A 17,187-nucleotide genomic window follows, 5' to 3' on the forward strand; every position below is an offset into this window, starting at 1 on the left:
AAATGTTATTCCTGAAAAAAAGAAAAACTGCGGTTCTCTAGCTTGGTCATTAAAGGTTGGCAGTCTGAAGTATATTATTTTGAAGATTCTCATTTGTGGACATCAATGCTTCCTCTGATAATGAGTGAAGAAGTGTTTTTCAAGGAGCCTTGAGGATCTCTGAAATGCTCATTACAATGGTAATACGCGCACATTAGAATGAAATGGAAGTTAACATGAATACTGTCATAAATATGAGGTGAATATTGATTCTTATTGGTATATCAGTCATGGAAGGATATATTAAAATAGACTGATTATAAATTTCAATTCTTAACTCAGTAAGTCATTATGTCTAATATTGTTCTATATAGTATGGATGTTCCTGGACCACTGTAAGTAGAGGACTACCCAAACTTGGTGCTTCTGAAACAAGTCGATTTTGCAAGAATTCATCCTGTCTCAGCCAACATGCTATCTTTTTTTTTTTTCCTAAGACCACCTATTATGATTCAAGAGGAAATCATGGCACAAATTAATTGTTCTGGGAGCCAAGTTACCTGCCATCTTTCCCCGGAAGGTTCTACAGTCTCTTCCTATTACTTGGCACACTTACAGTGAGATCAAAACGCTTTCTGTCACCAAGTAGCAGGTGTATGCCTGGCCATGTTCCAGAAATACACACCTACATTCCATGACAGCATTTCTTGCACATCCTGGCATGGAACATCAACACCTAATAGTAAATACCATACATTTTAGCAGGCTGTACTGTTTCCTTTGGAATTTTGTTGGTTAAAGAATGATAAAAATGTGTTAGCCAATTTTATGGCTGAGTGTTTAAATACTGGAAAGTTTTCATATTGTCGTATAAGGAGGGTCTTAATGAATTCTTTTGTGGAATCTACAGATACAGAATGTTTCATTTGGAAAATGTTTCTAGTATTTCTATCCACAAAGTATTTCCAGAAAGTGTTCTTTCTTAGGTAAATTCCTGGATTTAGACAATCCTGTGCTCAAGAAACAGTATACTTCCAAAGAATAGAGCACAGTACGGCTTATGGTATGGACAGATGCCAAATGACATATCCGGAAAGTCCAACTCAGCCTGATCCAACAGTAATGATCTCTTGCAGACTCAAATGGATTTCTTACCAAGACCATAATGTATAGTTAATGCAGTGAAAATCTCTGTGAGACCTGACTCTAAACTTGAAGATAATGCTAAGGAGGAAGAGGACAAGTTATTACTGATCTTCCGATCTGGTAAATTAATAAATCAGTGTCAATTTTAGTCAAGCAGCTGATTGTAGTTGCAACAGCAAAGAATGCATCTATAAACCAGAGCCACCAAGGCTGATTTTCAGCAGCTATTTTTATAACCCTGAAAAAGGGGAAAGACAAAAAAAAAGCATCTTGAGACATTTAGGACTTCATTTACTGCATTGATATAATTCTTTTAATGGGCAATTAGAACCCTACTGATTTTTATCATTGTCAGTCTTTAGATTCTATAAAAAAGCTATCTTGAGCCAATTATCAGACGTTTTCAACTGCTCCTTTTGTTATTGACAATGTAACGACTTCTGCTATCTTTTGTTAGACTTTTTTTCCCCACATTCTCTCTTTGGAGTCCTTACCTAAACCTGGAGTTCTGACCCCACCTTTTCATCTTAGTATTATCTTTCCTATATTATTTCTTTCTCTCACTTGCACACTAGTAGTTCTTGTGGTTCCAAGTGTTCAAAAGGAGTCTTTTCATAGAGGAAATAATCTTTCTCATAAAAAAAAAGGGGGGGATTTTTTATTTTTCCCTAGAATAGAAAGAAAAGAGCAACTACCATCAACATAGCTGCAGATCCTCATAAGAAAGAATGCACAGAATAGTGCTCTACAGCTCTACTTTTCCTTTGTGAAAGATCCCAGAAAACACTGTTGCTAAATGACTCATTGTCCCTGAAGGGATCCATAGGGTTCTGTTGTGCCCGCTGTCATAGTCCACATATACAGAAACACAGACATAAAGAACTATTGTAATAATTTAACATAACTTTCTGCATCACAATGGCCACAAAAGTTCCTGCTTCAAGCCCCCATATTTTCAGTTGTGGTAGAGTATGTCTGTTACAGAGTTATTCAATAACTTAAGATGTCTAATGGATAGTTACCTCCACTATGAACAAAAAAAAAACCCACCAAAAATTGTTCTGCATTTCTAATATACGTCAATTGAATTTATAATTTTGGTTATTGCATATTATTTTATGGTTTTCTACTATAGGAAAAAGGATTTTAAAATTGTTTCATGTACTACCTGGCTTGCAGTGGCTGTGTAATGGGTTGAGTAAAGGAAGATCCAACTCAACCTGTTGCATGAAATAATTGTTAAAATAATTATAGCATAAAACCAAAAAACTGGAATTGGCAGACATGTTCTATGTGTTTTGATCATACACAGAAACATATGCATAGACTAGAAAGTTACATCTCCATAGGTTGTTTACTAAAGATTTTCAGCTTTCCTTGTAAGTGACTTCTCCAGACTATAAGGCATTCATTTTTTTGTCAGTTTTCTCTTTATTCATGTTTTCTGAGTACGAATTCTAGAATTGGTTCCAGCGCTTTGGTGCTAGTTTTGCTAATGGAGGAAAAGATGAAGCCACACTATTAGTTCTACTTGTCTAAGTCTGAACACTTCTTCCTTTTACAAAATCCAAAAACCCCTATAATTTTTACAAGGCATGAACAATTTCACAAATAATGTTTTACATATTGTGAAGACACACAATGGGAAACTTTGTGTTTTTCTCTGTTACAAAGATTGTGCTTTCCTTCCTAACTCTTAATAGCTCTTCTATAAATGCGTGTGTTGATCTACTGTTACAGCTTCTGTTTCTCTGTTTTGAAAGAAGCACCTCTTCAGTGCATGCTTTATCGTAACAATAGCTCTTCTGTCATGTTCCAATAATCTTTATAATGACATACATGATATTCTGCTCTGGTAGTACATGTCTTTCTCTCTTGCTGCTCAGTTTTTATCCAGAAAATCTAGCCACTGCCTAACCCAGTCACTATTGGACCCTCTTAATCAGCAACTACAAAAAAATAAACCATGCCACCCATCATGGAAGTAATCTCTTCCATGGTCTTCCAAAAGTGTGAAGTCTACAGACACTAGCATCTCCAAGCTATAGGGAAAATATTTTCTGTTTGATATCTTAGGAAGTAAGAAAACAAAAAAGTTTTTTGTTGCATTTCAGTCTTCCCATGGGCTTTAAACCAAGCATAAGCCTGTAATGAGAACGTCTTTGTCAACTTCATTGAGGGGTCAGACAGGAAAGTAGGGCTTGTTTAGAGAAGTCCTGCAGCCTAAGAAGGCCAGGATTGTCCAGCACTTCTCTGAACTAAGAAGCAGAGTAAGCAGAACACAGGAGGTGATAAGTCAGCACCTTGTCACAATCTGGAGGTTATTTTCTGCACCAAAGCCTCATAACTCTGCCTGCTGGTCCAAGTGATTCACAATTCCATTCCTCTGCAGACGTCATTGTAAGGGAAAGAGCACAGCAGCTCTGAATGCACAGAACAAAGTGCATTCAAAGTAGGAGTCCAACCCAGAAAAGGCCAGGAAAGCAGAGAGAGTAAGTGCACAGTTGTATTTGACTTTAAACTACAAGTGCAAAGGTGTGAGCACTTATGCTTCTAAGTAATAAATATATTTTTTAAATCTTTGCTAGTGTGCTCTTCTCATATTGTTGTTTTACCTGCCTGCACTTCTGAAAACTATCTATAGTGATGAGATCTTGTTTGCACTTCTATGTAAAGTACTAGCTTTGTTGAAATGTGATCTGCATGTTTTTAGTTATATTTTATTAAAAACTTCCAGAGGAACAAACATCCCACTGTATGAAAGTATACTTCCCTTGCATAAATAAGCTTCAAGTTTTATTAAAAATCATGATGCTCCATAGTATATAATGAATTATTAATTTTATATTCATAACCATAGTCACAAGGTATTTCCTGAAACACAATGCAAAATATAAAGAAAATATCACAACCAAGTTTTAATAAGTTAGAGGCTTAAGATAATAAAGTCAGTTATTCTCTTACAAAAAGTAGCTTAAGGCAGCTTTGAACACGTGTCGCTTATGACTTTTCTTTAGAAAATTTGTTTAATGTTGGTGAACCCTTGGTGAGATTTTCTCCCTCTTTTTTCCTGGGTAAAATTGTCCTCTGCACAAAGGACTGTTCAACAGTCTGTAATCTTGTCCTAGCACTATAATACTTTCGAGGCCTTCAATTGCACCTTTCTGTAGTATCTTATCTCAGTTAAAAAATTCTTGAAATTAATTTTTTTTCCAGGATCCAAATCAAGATTTAATAAAGAACCCTTCTTCCAACTAGGCAACTATGAACATACTTTAAGAAAACTGAGCAAGGTGACCATTTCCTTTTAATTCAACTAGTGGAGACAGAAAGTGATAATGAAGGGAGAGAAAGAAGCTCACAGTTTATGACGTTATGTGATACCTCCAGCCTGTAACTTTCCGTACTAACTAAACTCATATAAAGTTCCTTGCATCAAGGAAGACAAGTCAATGGCAAATGGCTCCTCAGCATTCTCCTCCTTTCACTACTGCAGTTGCCCATGAGGCAGATGCTTCTGATCATGACACTAAGAATATTCTTAGCTGTGCAGTGGTTGATAGGCAAATTTAAAGTCCTTTCTCTTGTGAAGAAATTAACTACCACCTCACAAATCTCTTCATTTTTGCAGTCATTGCCAAAGCAGCACAAATTAGCAGGGAAACAACAATAGCCAGGCAAGAAATTACTAATCATATGATAAATTGAAAGGAATCTGAGATCTAGATTCTCTCCTTGTCCCCATTAATCCCTAAATCCAGAGCTTTTGACTGTCTTCTATTGCATTTCCCATAGCACTCCAGTGGAAATATCCTGCTACACAGAGGGATCATTAGTCACATTGATATGTTCCCATGAAGCAGACAATTGCAGAACAGATTGTCATCGTTGTGAAGGGTAATCTTTGGACTGCAGTAGGAGAGAGCTAGCTGTGTGAACACTGATGTTGGCTGTCTAATCACCAAAAGCCTAGTGCAAATATGCTGGCCATGTACAACAGTTTAATCCACACAGAACACTGGAGTTGAAGGTAGGGAGGGGAACACTTAAAATTTCTCAGTTTGTGATTTTTTTTCCCAATAAGCACTCATGCAAAATGCCTGGTGGGGTCCAAATATCTGTTGAGATTGCTGGAGTTTGGTACGAATCACTTTTCTTTTTTCTTAAAGTGCAGTAGCATTAGTGTATTTCTAACAGACAAATTGCCATCTTTATTTAGAAGAAAAGGTACATATACACATTCACCATTCCTTCCCTTACTGTCTTCTTTCAAATATCCTTTTTATTTCCATCTATTTCAAGGGAGCAGGGGAAAAACTTTCCCTGTCTTGTGCCCCAGACCCTCCTAATTCCTAATACCAAAAAATGCTAAAATTGTCCCTGTGTGACAGTCGGGAAATGAGAAAAGTAGATGAGTTTATTTTTAGAGAAAAAACCACCCTGCATTAGAAAAAAAAAAGGTAGCATGTCTGCTTCATGTATTGTGTTTTGAGTCCCTGTCTTCCTAATGAAGAATCTAGAAGAGTCAACACTGATGAGGAAATGGAGCACTAGCCCAGAAGGGCGAGAAAAACCCAACACAGTCTCAGTAACGTAATTAAAAATGACTGTGGTGTGATTAAACCAGTGTTCTTCTTCAAATTAAAAAAGAATTTACTGGAGGGATGATTTTTTTAAGCAGGTGGGATGAGTGAGCTATTAGCATGTGCCTTAAACACCATTCGTGCTGACAATTTTTTTTCTAATTACTCCAGCTGCAGATTTTCAGCAATAAGAAATAGCCAGAAGAAAAGCCCTTGACTAGTTGCACACCATGGCCACCGGCAGAAATGTGTGACACTTTAAGCAGATCATCTCTTGTCACTGTATTTTAAAGTCAAGAGACAAGAGTGTTTGTACTGAAGCATGAAGCAAGGAGTTGTGAAGGACTCCATTAGGACTTTCTACCTTCTGAGACCAGTTCCGTTTGTGACCCAAGCCCAAAGATGATTAAAGCCATTTTGGAATTTGCCAGGGCTTGACTAGTGACAGTTCCCAATGTACTCTTTCCTGTCTCTGGACAGACACAGCAGGGCACATGCACCTCAGAGATTCCTATGCAGAATGCTCTAGAGGCCAGAGCCTCTCCTGCTGGCTTAGTCGCAAAGCTAGGAACTTTGCTGCTCTGCTATTCACTACCCTAACACACTGGTACAAGGGTTCAGATCAGGTCAGAGAATTTAGCTCAGATTTGTTGTGTTGTTACTTGAGTGGTCAGCTGTTCAAAGTCAGATGTCTCCTGTTACTATATATACCACTAATTGTAACTTTGGCATCATTGGGTAGACAAAAAAGAGCAAGATTTTCCAGTAATCTCTACCTCAGTCATGTCCCAAAGAAAGACTCTAACATACCAGAAATGCTGGTATGTAAATGCTGTTATGTAACCAGAAGTGTTACCTCTGGTTCATTTTAGAGATAACCATATGTAAGTCACCATATGTGACTTCCATGTTTCAGGGTGCTTGTATCTCCCTTCTACCTATCCTTAATGAACAACAAACAATCTTTTCACTGTTAGAAGCTCTCTTTTCATAGGCATCACAGGGCTAGAGCAGCTGGGTGGGATGCAAATGATCCCATCTCTATTGTGTGCACATCCAGCAAAGCTGATCAAGAGAGTGAGCACAATTTGGTCACATTGCTGTGAATAAGTGCAGCATGACCACTGGAGAGCATGTAGCCATTGAAGCCAAGCAATGCTCTACCAAAAGAGCTACAATTATAAGTAGCTTGTTGTCAGTACATTCTCCCTTACAATTCTATGTTCTTATATTCTACACTCCTGTTCATCTTTCAGTGACCAAAGCTAAAATTTAACATTCTTAATAGATCATCTTCACTTATACATAGGCAGTTAACTAGAACTCCAAAAATATAGAGAGTGGAGAAGATACTTAAATACCAGAGACAGAGACCATGTAAGAGGATAAGAAGCTGCTGTACTTTATATGAGAAGTAGGAATGGGGTGAGAACAAGAGGTGTTGGTTACAAGGGTAAAGATTGAGCAGGCATTTAATGTGTATGTGATAAATTCCTGTAAAGTCCACACTGCAAAACACAAAAGTATATGAAATGGGTCATGAATCCAGGTCTGAAAGTGCTGATATGTGTAGGAAAGTACTTCTTTAAGACTTACCTGCCTTTAAGAGCGCTCTACCAGTGCTAATCAGCTGTTTTGAAAAAAATAATTCAATCTTTAGTATTGTTAAATTAGCTTAATGGGAATGCTCACCTTCAACTGTATGTTAATTAGTAACTGCCAGCTTTTTCACATGCAGGTAAAACTGCTGCATGAGCAAACTTCATTCTGGTATTTTGAAACTTGTGACTCTTCACAGTTTGAACGACAATCTCAGTATGCAGCAGGAGAGTTGGACTAGATGATCCTTAAAGGTTCCTTTCCACTCGAACCACTCCATATTTTTATATTTCTGTTTGTTTTCTATGTGTATAAAACATCTATATTGTATATTTGAAGAAAAATAAAAGACCTCAATATTGTTATTACTATTTTTTTTATTTTGCGAAAACCGTGATTGTATTGTGAGTTTCAGTTGGTTTTCTTTTTTTTTTTCAATCTAATATTGTTTTTAAAAAGCTAATTGCCTCAGAAAGTTTTGTTGACACCAAAGCCTGATGTGCTATCCCTGAAACCCCATATGCTGTTAAAAGTGGTATAATTCACTAACCACATATTTTGATTTAACCCCAGCCAACAATTAAATATCACAATGCTTCTCCCTCACTTCTCCCCTCTGACCCTAGTGGGGAGGAGAATTAGAAAGAAAAGCTGAAAATCTTGGGTAGAGACAAGACCAACTTAATAATTGATTTATAATATAATAATATAATTTATAGTAAACTATAAAAATAAAATATACTATTGCTAGCAATAATAATAATAATAATCGTACTTGTAATGAAAAGGAGAGAGAGAGAGAGAAATAAAACCCAAGAGAAAAAAATAGTGCACAATACAATTGCTCACCACTCACTGGCTGATGCTCACCCGGTCTTTCATCAGCAATTGGTGGTACCAGACAATTCCCCTCAGTTTATATACTTAGCATGATGTTCTAGGGTATGGAATATCCATTTGGCCAGTTTGGGTCAGCTTTCCTGTCCATGCACCTTCCTAGTTTCTTGTGCACCTGCTCTCTGGTAGAGCGTGGGAAACTGAAAGTCCCTGATTTAGGATAAGCACTCCTCAGTAACGACTATACCATCAATGTGTTATCAAAATTAATCTCATACTAAATCCACAAAACACAGCATTGTATCAGCTACTAAGAAAAAAAATTAACTCTATCCCAGCCAAAGCCAGGGCACTACATAAATTATACTGACAAATACTATCACCAGAATATCATGACTTCTGATACCCTGCAACAGGAAGGATGACAATTTGATCAATTACTAGGCCCCAATATATTCATGGGCATGTAGTGTACAAGATCTCTTCTGCTGTTTGGAAGCATTTTCTTTCTGGAACTGAGGAGGTTATATTTGTCATGTTAAATGCTACAAATGCAGACGTAGGAAATGTCAGCCTAAATTTCTAGCTTCTAATACTTGGTTGCAATGACAAGGCATATTGGCACTCTGGTAATCACTCTATTATTCACAGTGTAACCAGCATCCATTTAGACTCCCTGGATTTTCGCCTACCTTCTTTATTTGACTCTACTATGAAAAAGATGGGCCAGGACTAAAAAGAACACATATATATTATTCTGAGCCTGAATGCTGTCCCTATGTGATCTGTTTTAATTTTTCTTCAGATATAAACAAAATTGGAGACTGCAGTGAATCACGTACACCCCTAGGAACCACCAGGTCTCTCAAAAATTTGGTTCTTGAAAAGCTACTTTTTATCTTTTTTTGTTCCACTTCAAATCCTAAAGTGTGTAAGCATTGTTTCCTTTTCTATATTTCAAATGTTGCATTTAACCAAAGTGCAAATGCTGTATCTTGCTGTGGATCCATGTAGTGGTGAATCTGTAGGTGCTTTAAGCACCTAGATGATCTGCACAGCATGTACTGCATGAGATCAAGTAGACACCTGGTATCTGTGACCTGAACTGATAGCAAAATCACATCAGCAACCCTGAGAGAATTACACAAATTGGTGTGCAAATGTGTAACAAACCCAGTACTTGTGATCAGGGGTGGGAGAATATGCATATTACAAGAATATCCAGAAACCTGACAGATTCGTCATAAAAATTGAGAAAAAAGATATGTTATGAAAAATGCATTAAATCAAAAGCAGACACAATAGAGTGCAGAGGGTGTTTCCATGGAAGCAGTCTCCCACATGACAGCAAGATCAGCAACAGGTGTTACAGAGACAAACGGGGAGGAGAAATGTCACCAGGTTAAGCCTAAATGTCATACTGGCTTATAAAAAAATGTATTTAAACTTACAACTTTTTTCCTTGGAATAGAAAGTTAATTATTTCCAACCCAGACTATATCTGTATATATGCACCAAGAAAGCAAAAAAAAAAAAAAATCAGTATTGGATAATTGTGAACAAAAACATACAAGTTCTTCGTCTTAGCCTTGTTTAGTAACTAGCTTGGAAAGTAATTTGCAATCATCCTTTTTCTATTTCCTGCTAAATCTCCTAAGATATATAGTCTAATAAATAGAATAAAAAGTCATATTTTACGTACAGAGGCAGCTTCCTAGGAATATAAGATTAAAGGGGGTTTCACTATCAATCTTGAAACACATGGTCCATGAAATATCCCAACTACTCAGATTTAGGACTAACTTAGGAAGAAAAAGAAAATAAGAAGAAAAGTATTAAACTTGGAAAACAGGAAATTATTCAGACAGTATGCATGGTAAATGAAAGAGAAAAAAACATGATTAATGTGACTGACACTGACTAGATCTCTGAGACATACGAATAAAGCAAGACCATTATTAATAGCTTCTGATGAGCTATCTGATGAGCTAGCACTTCAAGTAGCCAATGCTTACATTTTTAACAGTCTTGACCCCAGACTAGGGCATTAGATGTGGGGAAGGTTCTGTGGTAATGCAGATTACAGGAAGGTATTCACTCAGCCAGTGTTTCAAAAGTTATGGATTACACGTACTCCAAGTTAATACAGCCAGTAGGTATTGTTCTGAGGTCTAAATGCAAGGCACATCCAAATGCCAAATTCCTCTCTCCTAGGGAAAGGGAAGTGTATCTCAACTGAAAAGGAAGTGTTATGCTCGTATTCTTTCATAGCACACTACACAGAATGTCGGCAACAAGCAGAATATTGTGCTGAGCAAGAAAAAAAAGTAAGGATATTTTACCTTGCCTTATTCTACTCAATGAAAAACTTTTGTTACAATTAAGAGCTCTTTGAAGACACCATTCCAAGCTTTCATGTGATAATCAACATTATCCTGCATTCACGAAAATGAAGAAATTCATCGCAGTGGGAAGGCACATTGGCACAAGGGGTAACAGTTCAGAGGATTGCATCCAAGCAAGGGTTATGATAAGAAGAGAAGCTCATTGATTATTCATGACAGTCTCTCGCATCCATAGAAATAAATTATATGGTGTGCACACCTCTTTGGAAGAGAATGCCATCCATGCAGGTGAGATGTTTCTGTCTACTGTCAAAAGCCATCACTCACATAACTAACAGTGGCACCAGCTTATCTATAACGAGTGTTGCATGCTTGTTTTGCATTTTACTTCCTTTCCTTTCCTTTCCTTTCCTTTCCTTTCCTTTCCTTTCCTTTCCTTTCCTTTCCTTTCCTTTCCTTTCCTTTCCTTTCCTTTCCTTTCCTTTCCTTTCCTTTCCTTTCCTTTCCTTTCCTTTCCTTTCCTTTCCTTTCCTTTCCTTTCCTTTCCTTTCCTTTCCTTTCCTTTCCTTTCCTTTCCTTTCCTTTCCTTTCCTTTCCTTTCCTTTCCTTTCCTTTCCTTTCCTTTCCTTTCCTTTCCTTTCCTTTCCTTTCCTTTCCTTTCCTTTCCTTTCCTTTCCTTTCCTTTCCTTTCCTTTCCTTTCCTTTCCTTTCCTTTCCTTTCCTTTCCTTTCCTTTCCTTTCCTTTCCTTTCCTTTCCTTTCCTTTTTGTCCTTTTATTTTATTTTTTATTAATATTGAAGCATAGAAGACAAGACAATCCCCTGACATGAACAATACTGTCAGGGTCACAGCCAAAGTTTGGGATCAGAAATTGTTGCTGTTCATTGCTATAGGTCACAACCATGCATATAAACAAAACTGTCATATTCTGCTATATCACTGATGCTACCAGCAAATTGACCACAACAGTCTACTAGTCTAGATAAAATCCAGACAAACATTTTTGCATTAAAAAATTACTCATTTCTTCCCATCATTTTGTTTATGAGAGGAATATGACAAATTACTGTAGTGAAAACTGACAGTATTGGTCTTGCTCAGTAGAATCCACAAGAATCTACATGTTGACACTTGATGGATTAGCAAAGAATTTTCAATGTGATTTTTTTCTTATTTCTGTGTAGATAATTTTGTGGGGGTTTTGTTTGGTTTGGTTTGGTTTTTTTGGTTGGTTGGTTTTTGTTTGTTTTTTTTTACTGAATGCAAAGATGTAACTTTCAGAGTTTAAGGTGATCAGACAGAAGTGTGACACCTGTCACTTTTTGTTTTGCTTGAGGAATCCTAAAGGATTGTTTTAGTATTTTTATTTTATATCAGAATTCATATAGTTTTCTGCCTCTTACACAAATTCATCTAGAAAATAAAGCAACTTTGACGTGATCTAATGGAAGCCTTCAAAATTTGTAGCAGAACAGAAAGATGATCAAAAGAAATTTCTCCTATGGTAGAGGCTTCAAAAATGAAGGGAATAATTTACAGTTAAGACATGACAAGTGATGGAAATAAGAAATGACAATTCAATTCATGGTACCTCCAGATTTGTTTAGAATGATAGACAAAAAAAGTGATGAGGTTTATTTATTTTGATATATGAGCTATGAAGAAGCTCTGAGATTTATGGATTTTTACATAACTGTTCATTTTCTATATTTCTGTTTTACTAACATTATTTACCAACCTCAATTTCTGTTCATAGCATGATTCACTTATTGTTTTGGATTTATAATCTACCCCTTAATTTGGAAGGTGGGTTCTTAAGGTACCTCTTCCTTTCTAAGCAGCCAGTGTAATATCGTGATTACATACAGGGCTTTTAAGTACAGTTCCTAAATTTTTATGTCTTAAAACTGAGTACTGTTGATAGAAAGCATAGTACAACATAATTCACTTCTCCCTTTGGTCTGACAGAACCTGTGACTGTTTGCTGTTGAGAGCTAATCTAAAGCCCATCTATTTTCTTAGGCTATTTCCTGAGTAAAGTAACTAAAAGGCTAGGTCAGGTGAACTTTCCTGAGATGCACTAAGCCATTTTTTTGTTAACATTTGTAGTATGTAGTGTTTCATATTGATTTCTTTGAATATTATGTATAAGTGCTTGACAGGTATATGTTAAATTGAAAGCTTAGTAAATAGTACATAAAATGTCTGAGAAAAGAAAAAACTGTTCTAATCAAAGCAGATGAACAACATTTTCTGTTATCATATGCTGTTATTTCAATTCTGTAATTCTGTTACTTCCTAGATTGTGGCTTTGTGTAAATAAGAACTGTAACAAACAGTATATAATAACAACCATCATCTAACACCATCAGAGAGGTCATGGGACTTAATTCTACCATTTCTTCTAATTTTATAATATCAACATCATCAGATTTCAGGGTTTTTTCCTCTCCACTTCATTTTAAGGAGGAACCTTGTATAAATTAACAGAGCATACATTTGCAAAGCAGCATGAGATAAAGGTGCTATCAAAGACAGATTAACCAGTGAATGAGAGTCCTTCATTTATATGAAATACACAATTATTACCCTACTAGTGAATGTCTGGTCACATCAATAGCCATGGCAATAGTGATACAACATCAGTAGCTCAGTTGTTTTCTAAAAGCAGAAGGTAACACCAGAGCAGAATCTAGCATTCCAGGATAAAACTAGCTCCAATTCTTTCAATATGCATTTGATATTATCCACTGTTTGTGTTTTTACAGTGTTAAGAGATATCCTGTTCTCTTTCTAGTGAAGGACACTGTATGTTTCCTGAATGATTAACCACTAAAATGTCCAACACTGGAAAGATATTTGAGCCAAAATGACCATGTACAAAGTTCACCATGTTTGCCTGGTCAGACATGAGAGCTTTGCAGAAAACCATGTATATGCATTAGTCTGCATAAATACAGCTATCAGTATCTAAAGACTGGAATGAATGGTAATTTTGTACTTCTTTTATTGTGATGTTGGATTAAATTTAAAATGGATCTTTGTAGATATTTACCATTTATTATGATCAGAAGCAATTAACCCCAACTTTGGAGGATAATTCAGATAGTTGTTTGGCAAAATGTTCATGTTAGAAACTTATACTTCTTTGTCAACTGCCAACAGGAAGAGATGACATTTCTGTATCTTGTCATAAATTTATTCTTCTGCAGATCATAAAAGAACTACATAATGATCAAACAAGCCTCGATTCTGTGACAATAACAAAATGCATTTGTTTAAGGGGAAATGGGACAAACTGAAGTAAAGAGAGACACTAAAGCATTCTACTACTTCCCTCCTCAGTGACATTTCACCTTTAAAACAAAATGTAAATATGTTCTCATTCTCCAGTGACAAAGACAAGAAGATGATTCAAAATCACAAATTATCAGCCCTTCTCTTTCTCTGCTGCTCAATTCATACTGGTGCCTTCCCATCACACTTAGTCCCACTGCTCCAGGAGCACTAGTTACCACTCTTCTGGTTCTGCTTGGTCTTATAATTACATGCACTGGGAGGTGCAATTTATTACTTCACAGTTGCAGAAGTTTTAGTCATTCAACTTTGCCACTGTTGCCAGTTTTGATTCAAAAAAAGGCCAGGTAGCTTTCATACCCTAAAATATACAAAAGTGCAGGGCTTAAATATCAAACTATTCAGTCTTTGCCTGTCAGTGTTTTTAAGAAAAGATGACTAGTGTTTTAATCTATCTTTTATTAGAATGATAGATGACAATCAAAATTTTAACACAGACTAAACCTATGAACGTCCTTTATATTAAAGCTTTTCAAGCAAATCAACTTCCATTATGATTGATAGATAATAAGTAATTAATTTCCAAGATTACTGATTTTTTTTTCAGTACAATTCCTTGTTCATCAAGTCCTGGAACTTTTCAAATATACTATTATTGTCATAAATTATTTGGTATCATCTAACTACTGGTCGAATTGAATAGAACCTCATTTTTGTCAGAACTCAACACACTATCTAATAAACCATGTGAAAAGCATCACGCCTCTTTCACCCATCAACCTTTGCACAGTACTAAAAGAGAAAGAAGGAATTTCTTTGCAAAGGGAGCCATGGCGTGATGAGAACACTCTATACACAAAACAGTGATGCCAAACTCTTTGCTCTGCCTTTAGTTTGGTAAAACTGTTTTTCTTCTCCTTTCTGACAGATCGTTTATCAGGAGAGGTTCTGTTTATTGTCTCAGCGATTAGGAATGTTTCTCTAACATTTAGTCAACTATAATATTTTAGAATTAAAATTCTAAATTAAAAAAATAAAATTATATAAGGAAGTACACTGCTTCAAAAATAAATTATTTTTTGTTATCCTCTTTCAATCAACGCCCCCATTTTTGTGAAGAAAAATTCTACATGCCAGGAGGCACAATGCAACTCCAAAAGTTAACTAAGAATTCCATGTATTCTGGGACTCCAGTCAAAGTCTAATCCAGCTAAAAAGGAAGACACTGGAAGTTTTACCTCTGACTTGAACAGAAGCAAGACTAAGGTCTCTGTATTTATTTCTAATACAGAAACTGGACCTATAGTTCAAAGTCTTGAGCACAGCAATTTAACATTGAGAAGTAGATGAAGGGAAACTAGAGGCAAATATAAACCTGTAAGAGTTCAGATACACACCTCTACAAGTACAACTGGATGTCAGCATGCTGAAAATAATTATGAGTTAGGTCACATTTATTGGGAAGGAAAAACTGATTGAACACAGATACCTTCTACATCTGCTCAGTTCTAACAAAAAGTAACTAGGCATACCACACTGAAGAGCTTTGAAAATGAAGTGCCTAATGCAGTCTATTTCTTGCCCCAGAGTCCATCACGGTGCACTGCAGAGGATATCTGCACCACTCCAGTACTTGGAGAATAAAGAAGTACTTCCTTCTACAGAGTATATCTACCTAGGCATAAGTGATTCTGTGACCAGAGTCACATCTTTTATTCTAGTGCTCCCCCATGGCTAGTACCTGTGTTTCTTTTTACACAGGGCTAAATTTCTCACCTAATCACATATTGCAGCCCTTGAAGTTGCAGCTCCATTTTTCTTGCTTACTTATTGTAGATTGCAATTGCTGATCTGTAAGAATTACTCCCATATTGAAATTAAATCACTGGAACTGATCTCTTACTTTTGAAACAGAAAAACATAATGCTAAGATCCACACACCTGAGGATAAAGTATTTCCCTGGAATACTTCTGCTCTTGGATTTCAAGCACAATAGATCAAATTTATGCCTTGCATAAGTCAATTCTGAGAGGGAGAATAGTAATAGCAAGATACATTTAACAGTGATGCCCTATTGGCACTTCCAGCTCTGGTAGTGAGACTTTCACGTTTTCCTCTGTTCTTCCATAAAATGAATACTAGAAGTATTACAAAGTTTGTCCAAGGAGCTTGTGAAGATATTGAAAATGCTGAAGTGACTCAGGAGAATATATTTCATTTTCAAAGGTGCCTTTAACTCCTGCCTTCCTATATTTACCAGTTTTTCAGTCTGTTGGTACTGTTTGAGAAAGTCTTACCAGTGCAAAATTTAAGTTCAGAAATTCTTAAGTGCAGAGGTTTTTATTTTGTGAAAGTGTACTTTAAATTTCCACCTATGCATCATTTTACATTTATCATCACTCCACTGGCATTTTGTTGACAATATGGCATGTCTGTATATGAATATAAATAGTTTCTAGAAATTGAATAGTCATACGTCTTAGCACGTATAGTTCTGCATAACTGCTGGTCACTGACCATAAATATATTCTATATACTTATTTTATATCAAAACTCTCACATAAAAATAATAGCATTAAATTATGGAGTCAGGCCCTGAAATGTATGCAAATGTTAGATTTAATATTACCAATGAAATGTAATTCAAATGCTAGTGAGGACCCATTAAAGTACAGCATTTAATTATATGATCTCATCCTATTTTTCTACAGGACTTCATCTTCATTTTAGGTACAGAATCTAAGCCGCTTACTTAATCAGCAGCAATTCAATATTTTGCTTTATTCCATTTATTCTGTGATTCCACAATTTATTTACTGCACACTATTCAAACTGTGTTTGGAAAACAGAATACTTAATTTCTTCTTAGACTTTTTCATAGTGCTCGTCACTGTAATATATTAATGTTTCACTAACACTCATAAATGAATTTGTACAGCACCTCTTTGTGATAAAGTGAAAAATGGAGGCATGGAGAAACTGAGGTTAAAAAAAGTCTTTTTATGTGCTATCACATCTTTTATAATTGCAAAGCAATATAAAACAACTCTCTTCTTTTTCTAATTGCATAACCTTATGTTGTATTTTACATGTTTAAAATATAATTCTACTGATTACTGTGTGTGCTCAGTCCTGCAAATCAGATGCAGGAATCTCAAGTCAAATTCAAGGAATATAAAGAATGTATGCTTAGTGACAGCCTGAGAAAAGTTACTAGCTACTTACTAACTGCTAATCACATTGGATGTTTCTGCTAGAGGCAGGAATAAGATCCTGATTGTTAAGTATGATCCTTATTGAACGATTATCTGTTCTCTTAATTGTGCTCCTTTTTTCTGTACATTCCTAGTTCTTCAACAAATGAGCATAAGTCTTATAAAAAACTGGTGGGTTTTACCCA

At 36.0% G+C, this 17,187-nt stretch overlaps 1 protein-coding gene across 1 annotated transcript in view; it reads left to right on the forward strand.

The window, feature by feature from the left end:
• Window positions 1-1,230: 1,230 nt before the first annotated feature.
• CNTNAP2 (contactin associated protein 2) overlaps window positions 1,231-17,187 on the forward strand; it is a 1,217,517-nt gene continuing 1,201,560 nt past the window's right edge. Inside the window, exon 1 of the mRNA XM_051768491.1 lies at window positions 1,231-1,245. The gene's annotated coding sequence lies outside the window, so the exon portion shown is untranslated. The remainder of the gene's footprint in view (window positions 1,246-17,187) is intronic.

Source organism: Manacus candei, unplaced genomic scaffold (genome assembly GCF_025592945.1).
Source record: "Manacus candei isolate 608988 ecotype Guabito, Panama unplaced genomic scaffold, ASM2559294v1 h1tg000095l, whole genome shotgun sequence".
NCBI classification, from domain to species: Eukaryota; Metazoa; Chordata; class Aves; order Passeriformes; family Pipridae; genus Manacus; species Manacus candei.